At 37.7% G+C, this 13008-nt stretch overlaps 1 non-coding gene across 1 annotated transcript; it reads left to right on the forward strand.

Moving 5' to 3' along the window:
• The first annotated feature begins 12403 nt into the window (after positions 1–12403).
• On the forward strand, positions 12404–12510 carry LOC143402709 (U6 spliceosomal RNA). Its single transcript, XR_013091772.1, has one exon. It is a non-coding gene; the product is annotated as a U6 spliceosomal RNA (small nuclear RNA).
• Positions 12511–13008: the final 498 nt, after the last annotated feature.

Here is a 13008-nt window from a genome sequence, read left to right on the forward strand (position 1 = left end):
GAGTGCTTGCTTTGCATGCATAAGACTCTGGGTTCCATCCCCAGCACAACAAAAAAAATAAAAATAAAAATAAATAAAAAATAAAAAGAGCTGATGATGTGGCTCAGTGGTTAAGCATCATTGGATTCATAGCCTGGTACCAATAATAATAATAATAGAAATTTTAGCCAGAGCAATTAGGCAAAAGAAACAAATAAAAGGAATTCAAATAGGAAAGGAGGAAGTCAAATTATCCCTGTTTACTTATATGATTCTATATGTAGAAAACCCTAAAAACAATTACACAAGAGATGAAAGGTCGTTCTTTGAACATAGAACTAGAAAACAATAAAGCATCAGCATGTAAAAATCAACATATGAACATCAGATTTGCTATGAACTAATAAGAGAGAAGCAATTCCACTCACAATAGCCTCAACAACAACAACCACCCCTAGGAATAACCTAACTAGTGGGGTTACAGGACCTCTACAACGAAAATTACAAAACACTGAAGAAAGAAAATGAAAAATAAGGCGGAAAGACCTCCCATGTTCATGGACTGGAAGAATAATATTGCTAAAATGGCCCTACTACCCAAAGAAATGCACAGATTTGGTGCAGTCCCTATCAAAATACCAATGACTTTCTTCACAGAACTGGGGGACAGGGATTATAAATTCTTATGAAAAAAGAAAAGACCCTGAATAGCCAAATCTATCCTGAGCAAAAAATGAAATGCTAGGGGCATCACAATACCTGATTTCAAAACGTACTGGCATCACAACAAAAGTAGCATGGCATTGCCATAAAAAGAGACACATAGACCAAAGGAATAGAAATAAATTCACAGGGGGCTGGGTGGGGTCATAGCTCCATGGTAGAGCGCTTGCCTAGCATGTGTGAGGTACTGGGTTCAATTCTCAAAACCACATAAAAATAAATAAAGGCCCATTGACAACTAAAAAATAAAAATTAAAAAAGAAAGAAATTCACAGGGTTTACAGCCCACTGATTCTCGACAAAGGTACAAAAACATACGTTGGAGAAAAGACACCTCTTCCACAAATGGTGCTGGGCAAACTGGAAATCTACATGGAGAAGACTGAAACTAGATTCCTCACGTCCTGTGCAAACATCAACTCAAAGTGGATCAAAGACCTACTTAAGACCTGACACTTTCAAAGTAGTTGGGGGGAAACACTCCAAGACGTTGGCACAGGCAACAATTTCCTGAATAGGAAACAAAAGCTAGAATTGGCTACAATTAAATGTAAATGGATTTCATCAAATTAAAAAGTCTCTCTCCACCAAAGGAAACAATCAACAGGGTGAAGAGACAACCCACAGAATGGGAGAAAATCTTTGCAATTTATTCATCTGACAGAGGATTGATATCCAGAATACATAAAGAACTTAAAAAAAAAAAAAAGAATGAGTCATTCAATCAAAAATGGGCAAATGATCTGGCTGTGGTGACTCACGCCTGTAATCCCAGCAACTCAGGAGGCTGAGGCAGGAGGATCACATGTTCAAAGCTAGATTCAGCAACTTAGTGAGGCTCTGTCTCAAAATAAAAAAAATTAAAAGGACTAGGGTTGTGGCTCAGTGGTTAAGCAATCCTTGGTAGCCCCACCACCACCAAAAAAGAAAAAGAAAAGAAAAAATGGGCAAATTGTATGACAATTATTTCTCAAAAAAAGAAAAAAGAAAAGAAAGAAAGAAACATAGATGGTCAATAAATATATGAGAAATGCTCAATATCATCAGCCATCAGAGAAATGTAAATCAAAGTTACATTGATATTCTTTCTCACCTCAGTCAGATGGCTATTATCAAAAAAATTAAAATAAAAAATAAATAAATACTGGTGAGGATGTGGAGAAAAAAGAACCCTTATACAACATTCATAGTAATGTAAATTAATACAGCTACTATGATAACGTAGGATGAAGTTTTCCTCAAAAAAACTAAAAATAGAAGTACTATATGATCCAGCTACACCAATACCTGGGTATTTATCTGAAGGAAATGAAGTCAGCATACAAAAGAGATAATTGCCTGCTCATGATTGTTGCAGCAGTAGTCACAATAACTAAGATTTAGAATCAGCCCAGGTGCCCATCAAGAGATAATAGATAAAGGAAATACGGTACATATAAACAATGGAGTATTATTCAGCCAAAAAGGAGGAGGAGCCAGGGCTGGGGACACCGCTCAGTTGGGTAGAGTGCTTGCCTCACATGCACAAGGCCCTGGCTTCAATCCTCAGCACCACACACACACAAAAAAAAAAAAAAAAAAAAAAAAAAAAGAGGGGGAGGAGGAGGAGGAGGAGGAGCAGCAACAGCCGCCGCCAGGCAAAGTGGTATATGGCCTGTAATCCTAGCAATTTGGGAAGCCCAGGAAGGAGGATCACAAGTGCAAGCACAGCTTCAGCAACTTAGCAAGGCCCTTCCTTACTCAAGATAAAAAATAATTCAGCATACTAGAGTAACATAGCCACACCAATGCTTATCGCAGCTGAATTCACAATAGCTAAACTGTGGAACCAACCTAGGTGCCCATCAATAGAAGAATGGGGGGCTGGGGATGTGGCTCAAGCGGCAGCGTGCTCGCCTGGTGCGGGGTGCTGGGTTCAATCCTCAGCACCACATAAAAATAAAATAAAGATGTTGTGTCCACCGAAAACTAAAAAATACATATTAAAAAATTATCTCTCTCTCTTAAAAAAAAAAAAAAGATGAATGGAAGCTGGGGCTGGGGCTCAGCGGTAGAGCACTCACCTAGCACATGTGACGCCCTGGGTCGATCCTCAGCACCACATAAAAAATAAATAAAATAAAGGTATTTAAAAAGATGTAAGCATAATATATTATTAAAAATAGATGAATAGATAAAGAAATTGTAGTACATATACACAATGGAATATTACTCAGCATTAAAAGAGAAATAAAATTATGACATTTGCAGGTAAGTGGATGTAGCTGGAGAATATTATACTAAGTGAAGTAAGCCAATCCCCAAAAAACTAAAGGTCAAATCTTTCTCTGATTAATGGGTGCTGACCTATGATGCGCAGGGGGGCATGGGAAAAATGGAGAAACTTTGAATTGGACAAAGGGGAGGGTGGGGAGAGGTCATGAGGATAGGACAGAATGGTGGAATGAGATGGACATCCTTACCCCAAAGATGTATAATTGCACAAATGGTGTGTCTCTACACCGTGTACAACCAGAGAACTGAATCGTTGCATTCAATTTGTGTACAATGAATGTCATGTACAATTAAGTAGAAAAAATAAAAAATTTAAAAAAGAGAGAGAGAGAGAAAATAATGAGGGCTGGGAATGTGGCTCAGTAATAGAATGCCCCCAGGTTCAATCCCCCAGTACAAGAAAGAAAGGAGGAGATATGGGGTTGTGGCTCAGTGTTAGAGCGCTTGCCTAGCATGGTAAGGCACTGGGTTCAATTCTCAGCACTGCATGTAAATAAGTGAATAAAATTAAGGTCCATCGACAACTTTTTTTTTTTTTTTTTAAAGAGAGAGAGAGAGAGAGAATTTTTTAATATTTATTCTTTAGTTCTCGGCAGACACAACATCTTTGTTTGTATGTGGTGCTGAGGATCGAACCAGGGCCTCACGCATGCCAGGTGAGCGCTACCGCTTGAGCCACATCCCCAGCCCCCCATCGACAACTTTAAAAAAAACTTTTTTTGAAGGGAAGAAGGGAGTGAGGGAGGAAAAGAAGGAAAGAAATGGTGTCATTTGCAGAAAAATGGATAGTACTAGAGGGTATGTTAAGTAAAATTAGCCACACCTGGACCTGGTGGTGCAAGCCTGAAATCCCAGCAGCTTGGGAGGCTGAGGCAGGAGAATTGTGAGTTCAAAGCCAGCCTCAGCAACTTAGTGAGGCTCTAAACAACTCAATGAGACCCTGTCTCTAAATAACATACAAAATAGTGTTGGGGATGACTCAGTGGTCAAGTGCCTCTGAATTCATACCCGATAACCTCCCCGCAAAATTAGCCACAGAAAGATAATGATCACATGTCTTCTCTATTATGTAGGAAAAAATTTTAAACAGGGTGGATGTGGTCAATGCACAATATATGTCTAGATGGAAATGTCAGTTAATTAATTTGTATAATTAATGTGTTAGTATGTAGCTGGATCATGTGGTAGTTCTATTTAGTTTTTTGAGGGACCTTCATACTATTTTTTCATAGTAGCTGTATTAATTTACATTCCCATGTGTTCTTTTTTAAAAAGAACAACTACTTTAACCCCAATCTAAAGTGTAGGAGTGAAGATTTTTAAAATGAATAGAAAGATAGTAAGTCTCAGCAGAGAAATAGAAAATATTTTTCAAAGACCAAATGAGAATTCTATCATTAGAAGACCATGTAACAGAAACAAAATTTTCACTAAATAGGTTCAATAGAAGGATATAAATAATAGAGGGAGAGTTGAAAAACTTGAAGATAGATCAATGAAGAGTATTGTTGAGGGCTGGGGACATGGCTTAGGTGGTAGAGTGCTTGCCTCACATCTGCAAGGTCCTGGATTCAATCCCCAGCATAACCCCGAAAAATTTGGGCTGGGGTTGTGGCTCAGTGGTAGTGCACTTGCCTGGCATGTGTGAGGCACTGGTTTGATTCTCAGCACCACATATAAACAAGTAAATAAAGGTCTATCAAAAAATTTTTTTAAAAAACATTTAAAAATTTTTAAAAAAAGTATTGTTGAAAAAAACTGAAATTAGTTACATTTATCAAAGTTTTAAGTAAACAATAAAAGTTTCTTGTGAAAGACCCCAGCCCAGCAATCTTAGGCTTAGTTAAAAATTATTAGGGCACGTCACAAACCTGCAGACAATGTGTTTTTCAGATAATCAGTTAAGTGTGACCGATTGAAAAGGGAAAAACAGGATGGTTGGGAAAGAGCAGAAAAACAGATTCCAGGGCATGCCTGAATAAACAGGGGCTAATAAGCAGGAACAGAAAAATCAGAGTGCTCATATGTAACTGTCATGTGGTGTAATTCCAGAAACATAAAATAAAAAATAACTTTACCCTTTAGGTAACCTATATGCTGGGTTCAAAATAGCCAATAAGAAACCTGTTGCTTATCGCGCGCGCGAAACCTGCCCCTTTACCCTATAAAAGACCTGTACCCCAAAGCCTGGTGTGCCAGCTCACCGAAGCTCCGGCTGAGGTTTCGCTGAGCACCCACAGGCGTCTGTGTCTGAATAAACCTCATGCATTTGCAGCCAGTGCCTCGTGCGTCTTTCCTGGACAGGGAATCGGTGGGTCTTTCATTTGGCGAGCCAGCCAGGAGAACTCCTGTAACCCCGTCCGGATCCCTGCCCGAGGAACACCCGATAACCACTGGGAGGTAAGCTGGCCAGTTCGTGTCATTGTGTGTCTCTGTCTATGTCTGATTGTTATCTGTTCATGCGCAGCGTCTGTACAATTACGCGTAATTGCTCTGTATCCTGGGCAGCTTGAGAAGGAGTTGACGAACTCAGACTTCTCCCCTGCCACCCTGGGAGACGTCCCAGGGACTCAGGGAGGCCCATCTGGGGGGGCCTCCAATGTTCTGTAGAGTACACTGTACTCGTGGGTGACGGAGGTGACGGTATCCCTCCTCTCCCTAATCCGTTCGGTTTATGCTCCAGCCGCGCAGCGTTCTCTGTGTCCAGTCTGATATTTGTGTCTGTCTTCTTGCCTTTGTACTTTCTCATTCCATCTAAGACTAACATGGGACCTTAAAACCAGTAGATATCCATTAACACTTAGGTGGCTTCTTTAGTTTACAGATCCACCATGAGGAGAAAAAGAGTCAAGAGAGAAATTTGAGCTGATCAAAGTACATACCCTCTTCCCCCTTTAAGACCTAAGACAGATAAAAACTGACTCTACTGGAAAGTTAGGAGATATGCCAGATTGCCTGAAATTGGGTCTATCCAAAGAAGTTAATCCTGTAAGTAAAGGAGAGACTGAGAAACTCCCAGCAGCTGCCAGAGCCATCTTTGCTCTGGGGAATTTCCTCATTCTTTCCCTGCACTGCAAGGATTACTCCACCTGAATGCAGTAAAGTCAGTCACACCGAGACCCTTGATTTTATACCTATAGTTGCCCCTATGTAAAAACATCTGGTCCACTCATGGGAAAATCTATGGTGCCACTGATAGGAGTCATAATTAAATGAAAGTTCAAAACCTGGAGAGATATTTTCTTATCTAGTTGTCTGATTGTTTCTTGGGGATAATCTAGGTTAAATGTGTGTCTAAAAGATAATTTTTTTTTATTGTAACAATCTGGTACCTAAATAAGTTTAAAACATTGTATAATCTTGCAGTTAAAAGTTGGGGTTAGGTAATTGTGTAGTTTGTGATTTCAGATAATTCATGCCAGAGAACTTAGATACTTAAGATAAAAAATTTAAAAAAACTCTACTTCCAAGTTGGCAAGTAACTCCCAATCATTCAGTTTTATTTTCTCCATCAATTTTGAACTGGGTAGCCTAAAAAGATTTCACTAGGTGTACCAGTGCATTAATTTGGACAAGGATAGTAAATTATGATTTGGTATCTGTTCCCCTTAGTGTGTAAGATTCAGAAAAAAAAAATGTTAAATTAAAATGTTGGTCTGGCTTATTAAAATAACATTAAATAGCAACAGTCTTGAAAATATTTAAAGCTTAATTTTGGATATACATGGTAGTGTGTGGTTCTTTTTTAAGATTTTTTTTTTTCCAGGTGATTTAATGTAACTTAGTACTACTTAAAAAAACTTCAGAACAAAGAAAGTGACTTAATGATCCTGAAGGGTAGCTTTATATTATTAAGTAAATTCCTATTTTCAGTTTTGTGTGAGCAAGTTTTTCTAGTATAAAAAAAATAGTAAAAGTGTCTTTTTATGGGAACTCAAACTAGATTAAACCAGAGGGTAAATTGTATGGCATTTACTAATTACTGGCCAGTGAATTTTTTCTAGGATTTTTGCTTTTTCCTTAAATTTTGTATTTTTTTTTTGAGCTCATGATTTTGATCCTACAGACAAGTTAATGTTTTTCTGATAAGTTCTATTTTTGATCAACTATGGCGTTTTTAAACATTGCAATGAGATATCACCTGAGAAAGCAACAAGGCCTTTGCTATTGTATTGTGTTACACTTGTTACGTGTTATATGTCAGTATGTCTGTATGTGTGTATGTCCGTGTATCATGTAGTGATATGACAATTGACAGATGAGGAGCGCTCATAAAATATTTAAAAAATGGATCCAAATATCTTTGACTCACGTGATTCAAATGGTTCAATTTAAATTGGGTAAACAGATAAAAGTAAAGATGTCTTTAAAATTAAGCTTATAGGTTTTTCTAGGTGTTAAAAAACTCTAATAAAATGTTGATGTCTATAAAATAATCTGCTTAAATTCAAAATTTACAAGTATTGTTTCAAAATGTGAACAGAAGGAGGTTAACAGATAAAAAAGAAAACTAAAAGGTTCTAGATATAAATTTAATAAATTTTTCTGGATAAAAGTCTATATGATTAAATAATTAAAAAGGTTTAAGTAAATGATATAAAAAAGGTCTGTGTAAGTTGCTTATAAGTATAAGTTTTTAAACAAGTAATCTTAAAAAAATTAAACAGCTGGTTAAACAAGTGCTGTTGTTTTAAAAAAACTGTGCTATGTTATCTCTTTAAAAGCTAAACTTGGTTAATATAAAAACATCAATGTAATTGTGGTGCCATTAATATGTTTATATCTTCCAGGTATACAAGTCTGTAAGGTAAAAGCTTCAAAAGAACATTATATCAAACTGGTGTCCTAAAGTTGTATGGTAATTTTAGGTTTAAAAAATGTTAGAAATTTATTTATATCATTTGTGTTCTATAACTGGACTTGTTATCAATAAGATATGTAAAGTTCTATGTTACTTTTTACACTGAGATACAATTTAAATATATTTTTAAGTTAATGAGAGCCTAATCTGTGTAAAGGTTTTATTGCAAAACACAAAAGTACTTTGCCACTTTTCTACAAAAGGTTAAAAGCTTTCAGCCTTTCTTTAATTCATGTTTTAGATGTGATATATGTTATGTTTGCTCAAGTTCACAACAATTTATGTAGGCTTTTATAAAATGATGTCTAAAAACTAAAGATCAGTCTCAGAATTGCAGTACTTAAGATTTATAAAGAGCCCCGCCTTACTTGAGATAAAGCTCTATGTCCCATCCCACTATATGTAAAAGTGACTATAAAAAAGTAGGCTAGATTTCAGTACATTTAAAGTTATGTCCAAAAGTTAGTTTTTGTTAAGATTACTAAGATCTCAAAAAGGAAATTATAATGTATAACTCTGCCAAAATTCAAGGTAGCTATTATATGAACTAAATATGTTTTTACTCTTTGATAATTTTATCTTGTAGTTTTCAAAATGGCTAAAAGACTGCCTGTTAATGTTTTGCAGAGGTACTGATTTAAGAACTCACAACCTGGGTTAATGTAAGATAAAAAGTTATCACTTACAGGATAGAGAGATAGACATTAAAGCCCAGTGCTCTTAATATAAGGCTGTTGACTTATTTGCTGGATGTTTAAGATCAAGTTTTAAAATTAAAAATTTGGCTTTTGCCCTCTGAGTCAGTATGAGTCAGGGGATAGGGGACTTTTCCAAAGGGCTCTGCAACTCTAGGCCACATAACCTCCTGAACAGGGAGATTAATGAGACCAGTGGAGGACAGAAAGCCAATCAGTGCATTTGCTGTGAAGAGGAGGGTCATCAGAAAAGGGAGACATCCCTGATGCTTCCGAGGGAAGCCACATGGTCAAGCAAGGCCTGGACCCATCCTAGCGCAAATGGCACTAGCAGATCTGAAAAGCTGCTATAAAGTTCCCGAGGACTCCCAAGAAAACTCAGCTGACTGTTAACAATAGATGGAAACAAAAGTCAGTTTGACTTGCTTCATCTTAAACACTTAGCAAAGACAGTCAAAGCCAAAACACAGTTATTCCTGGACATTTTAAATAAAATAATAGTTAAATGTAACTTCCATAAATAAATAAACTGGAGACTTCAAAAGAGATTCTTATGTAGAAATGCCTGATAACTATCAAAAGAAAACTGCCAGAAGTAATTTTAACTTAAGGTTAAGGCCTTTATTTCTAACCTACACAGGTAGGCTTAATGTTTACTAATATGGTTATCCAGCCCTAATAACAGAATTAAAGATTTTACAAGATCAGATGACATTAAATTATTAAACTGTGTCTTAAAAAAAGGACATCTGTAACCCTAAAAGTTAAATGTTATGTTTACAGTCCTAATAACTGGGGATGTTAAAGCCTGGTAAAAAACTTATGTACAGTGACATGTTCCAGCTGCTGCAACACTTATTCAGTACTCATGGTTTTTGTTTCTCTCATAGAAGCACCCATTCCCAGATGACAACCTGTTTTTCCCCAACCAGACCTCAAATGGAACTGACTTCTAAAAGGAAACTCACGTCCCCCACGTCGCTCCCCAACGTCTTCAAGCCCCCTCATGTTCGACACCCCTTTTCAGCTCTGAAGCAGCCAGAACGAGTCATCGCCCCTTCTCCACACAGCAATAAAGTTTCTAAAATTAGGGGGGGAACAAAGCCAAAAGTAGATAGATAGTATAGATAGGTAAATTGAGTCAGGTTGGATCTAGGAGGTCAATTTTAAGTAAGTCTGGGAAGTTAAAGACTGTCCCCTGAGGATTACTGTTTACTAAGATGTAGAGCCAGCCCAAATAGGCCCCCAACTGAGGGAACCATGATTGGTTCCCAAGTTTCCAGACAAAGGGGGGAATGAAAGACCCCAGCCCAGCAATCTTAGGCTTAGTTAAAAATTATTAGGGCACGTCACAAACCTGCAGACAATGTGTTTTTCAGATAATCAGTTAAGTGTGACCGATTGAAAAGGGAAAAACAGGATGGTTGGGAAAGAGCAGAAAAACAGATTCCAGGGCATGCCTGAATAAACAGGGGCTAATAAGCAGGAACAGAAAAATCAGAGTGCTCATATGTAACTGTCATGTGGTGTAATTCCAGAAACATAAAATAAAAAATAACTTTACCCTTTAGGTAACCTATATGCTGGGTTCAAAATAGCCAATAAGAAACCTGTTGCTTACCGCGCGCGCGAAACCTGCCCCTTTACCCTATAAAAGACCTGTACCCCAAAGCCTGGTGTGCCAGCTCACCGAAGCTCCGGCTGAGGTTTCGCTGAGCACCCACAGGCGTCTGTGTCTGAATAAACCTCATGCATTTGCAGCCAGTGCCTCGTGCGTCTTTCCTGGACAGGGAATCGGTGGGTCTTTCACTTGAAGAGGGAGTATTCCAGACATAAGATGGTTCAGAATACCTCCACCAACATGAAAAACAGAAAATGATATAACAAGGTTACCCAACTGGTAAAGTTTCAAATTTCTCTTACAGGCATGTTGGTAGCCTTCATCCTGTGATTGGCTGAGATTCTGTTGCTTAGTTACCACTACATACTCTGGGGTTTGGTTAAGTACTTTACACCTCAGGATAGATAGGATGGGCTACAGTTCTCTCCTTTTCTATATATGGAACAGCCTTACACCAAACTTTATGACCCAGTACAGACACAAGGTTAGGTGAAACTTGTCAACTTTACATTACCCCACCTGAAAAATAGAAAAATATGAGGAAAAAAAAATAGGATCTCAGAAACCCAGGGAACAATACCAAAAGATCGAACACTCGTGTCTTCAGAGTCCCATAAGACAGGGAGAAATAAAAAATGAATATTTGGTGTAGGCAAACCAACCAAACAAACAAAAAACCTGATAAAATAATGGTTGAAAACATCCCCCAAATAGCAAAAGATATAAATGAATAGACTCGAGAAGCTCACCAATCCCCAAATGGCAAACACAAAGAAACCTACCCCCAATGCATCAAAATCAAACTGCTGAAAATTAAAGGGAAAAAATTCTGAGAAATAGCCAGTGAAAGCTGGCTACAGATAGAAAGAACAGTTGGAGGATCTGTGGATTTCACATCAGAAACCATGGAGGCCAAAAAGATAGTGGAACAAAAATTTAAAGTCAAGAAAGAAAAGAATAGTGAATCTGGAATTCTATATCCACGGGAAATATCCTTCAGAAATGAGAGAAAAACTAAAGACATCCTCAGAGGAAGGAAAACAAGGAGAATTCATCATTTGCACACATTTTGTGAAATAAAGACAAAAGAAAGTTATCCAGGCTGGAAAACAACAATAACAGAGAAAACTAGAAATGTCACAAATGAAAGAAAAGTGAACAAACAGTAAATATATATATATATATATATATATATATATATATATATATATATCTCCCTAAGTATAGATATAATGAATTTTTCTTTTAAGTTCTTAAAAACACACATGAGAGTTGAAAGCAAAACAAAACATTGTCCAAGGGGGTTTTCAGTAATATACAAATATAATATACAGGACAACCATAACTTAGATGGGGAAAGGCAAATGCACCTAGTGGTCAGGTTGCTACATTCCACTGAAAGTGAAAATTATTAATTCCAAATGCAATATGGAAAGTTAAGTATGTACATTATAATTTCCAGAACAATCTCTTAAAAACTATTCAGGAGGGGATGAGATTATGGCTCAGTGGTAGAGTGCTCGCCTAGCATGTGGGAGTCGCTGGGTTTGATCCTCAGCACCACATAAATACAAATTAATAAAATAGAGGTATTGTGTCCAACTACAACTAAAAACACTATCCAGGAGCCGGGCATTGTGGCATTGTAATCCCGGTTACTAAAGAGGCTAAGGCAGGACGATAGCAAATTCAAGGCCAGCCTGGGCAACTTAACTAGACCCTGCCTCAAATTGTTTAAAAAGCGGGCAGGTGGGGCTGGGGATGCACCTCAGTCTTAGCGCACTGGCCCTGGGTTGCATCCTCAGTACTGCAAAACAAACAAATAAAGCAAAAACAATTTGGGGAATGGCAGAGTTAGGACCTCTGAAAATATAATCCTCCATAAAAGAATACAAATACTAGCAAAGCTATCAAAACAGAGGAGAGGATTCTGGGAAGATAGCCCAGTAGAAGCTCCCCACCTGGACAACGACTGAACTGCCAGGATCTTACTGTTGGAATTATTATGGGAGTCTGGAGTCCACCCAGGGCTTGCAACAACTAGGGGTAGGCCCTTTAGCACATTAGCAACTACCCATCCCCCACCACTCAGCCAAGTGGCAGACGGCTGTGCACATGTTCCTGCGCAGCTTGCAAACAGCTTGCAGGACTCCGGGTAGCCCAAAAGGACCCATCCTCCACATATAGAGCATCTGTACTCTGATCATTGTGAGATCAATGTTCTCTTTTCTGTCAAAAGTTAAACCTTTAGTGCTCGCTTTGGCAGCACATATACTAAAATTGGACCGATACAGAGAAGTTTAGCATGGCCCCTGCGCAAAGATGACATGCAATTTCATGAAGCATTCCATATTTTTATGCCAAATGTTTTCTTTGATATAAGAAGGCTGATTCATAGTGGGATAGGGAGAGGGACCATGGGAAGAATAGATGAACTCTAGATAGGGCAGAGGGGTTGGAGGGGAAGGGAGGGGCATGGGATTAGAAATGATGGTGGAAAGTGATGGACATGAATATCCAAAGTACAGGTATAAAGACACAAATTGTTGTGAATATACTTTGTATACAGCCAGAGATATGAAAAATTGTGCTCTATATGTGTAATAAGAATTGTAATACATTCTGCTGTCATATTTGAATAAATTTTTTAAAAAAATATATGGTTAAAGGAATACTATACAATTTTGAAAAATAAGAAAACTATGCTGTATATGACAACACGAATGAATCTTCAGGATATTACGCTAAATGAAATAAATCAGCCACAGAAAGAAAAATATCGTATAATTTATCTTACATGAAATATGTAAAAAGAGTGAAGTTCACTGACCCAAAGACTGGAATGGTGATTGCAG

The sequence above is a fragment of the Callospermophilus lateralis genome, chromosome 6, assembly GCF_048772815.1.
Source record: "Callospermophilus lateralis isolate mCalLat2 chromosome 6, mCalLat2.hap1, whole genome shotgun sequence".
Classification (NCBI taxonomy): Eukaryota; Metazoa; Chordata; class Mammalia; order Rodentia; family Sciuridae; genus Callospermophilus; species Callospermophilus lateralis.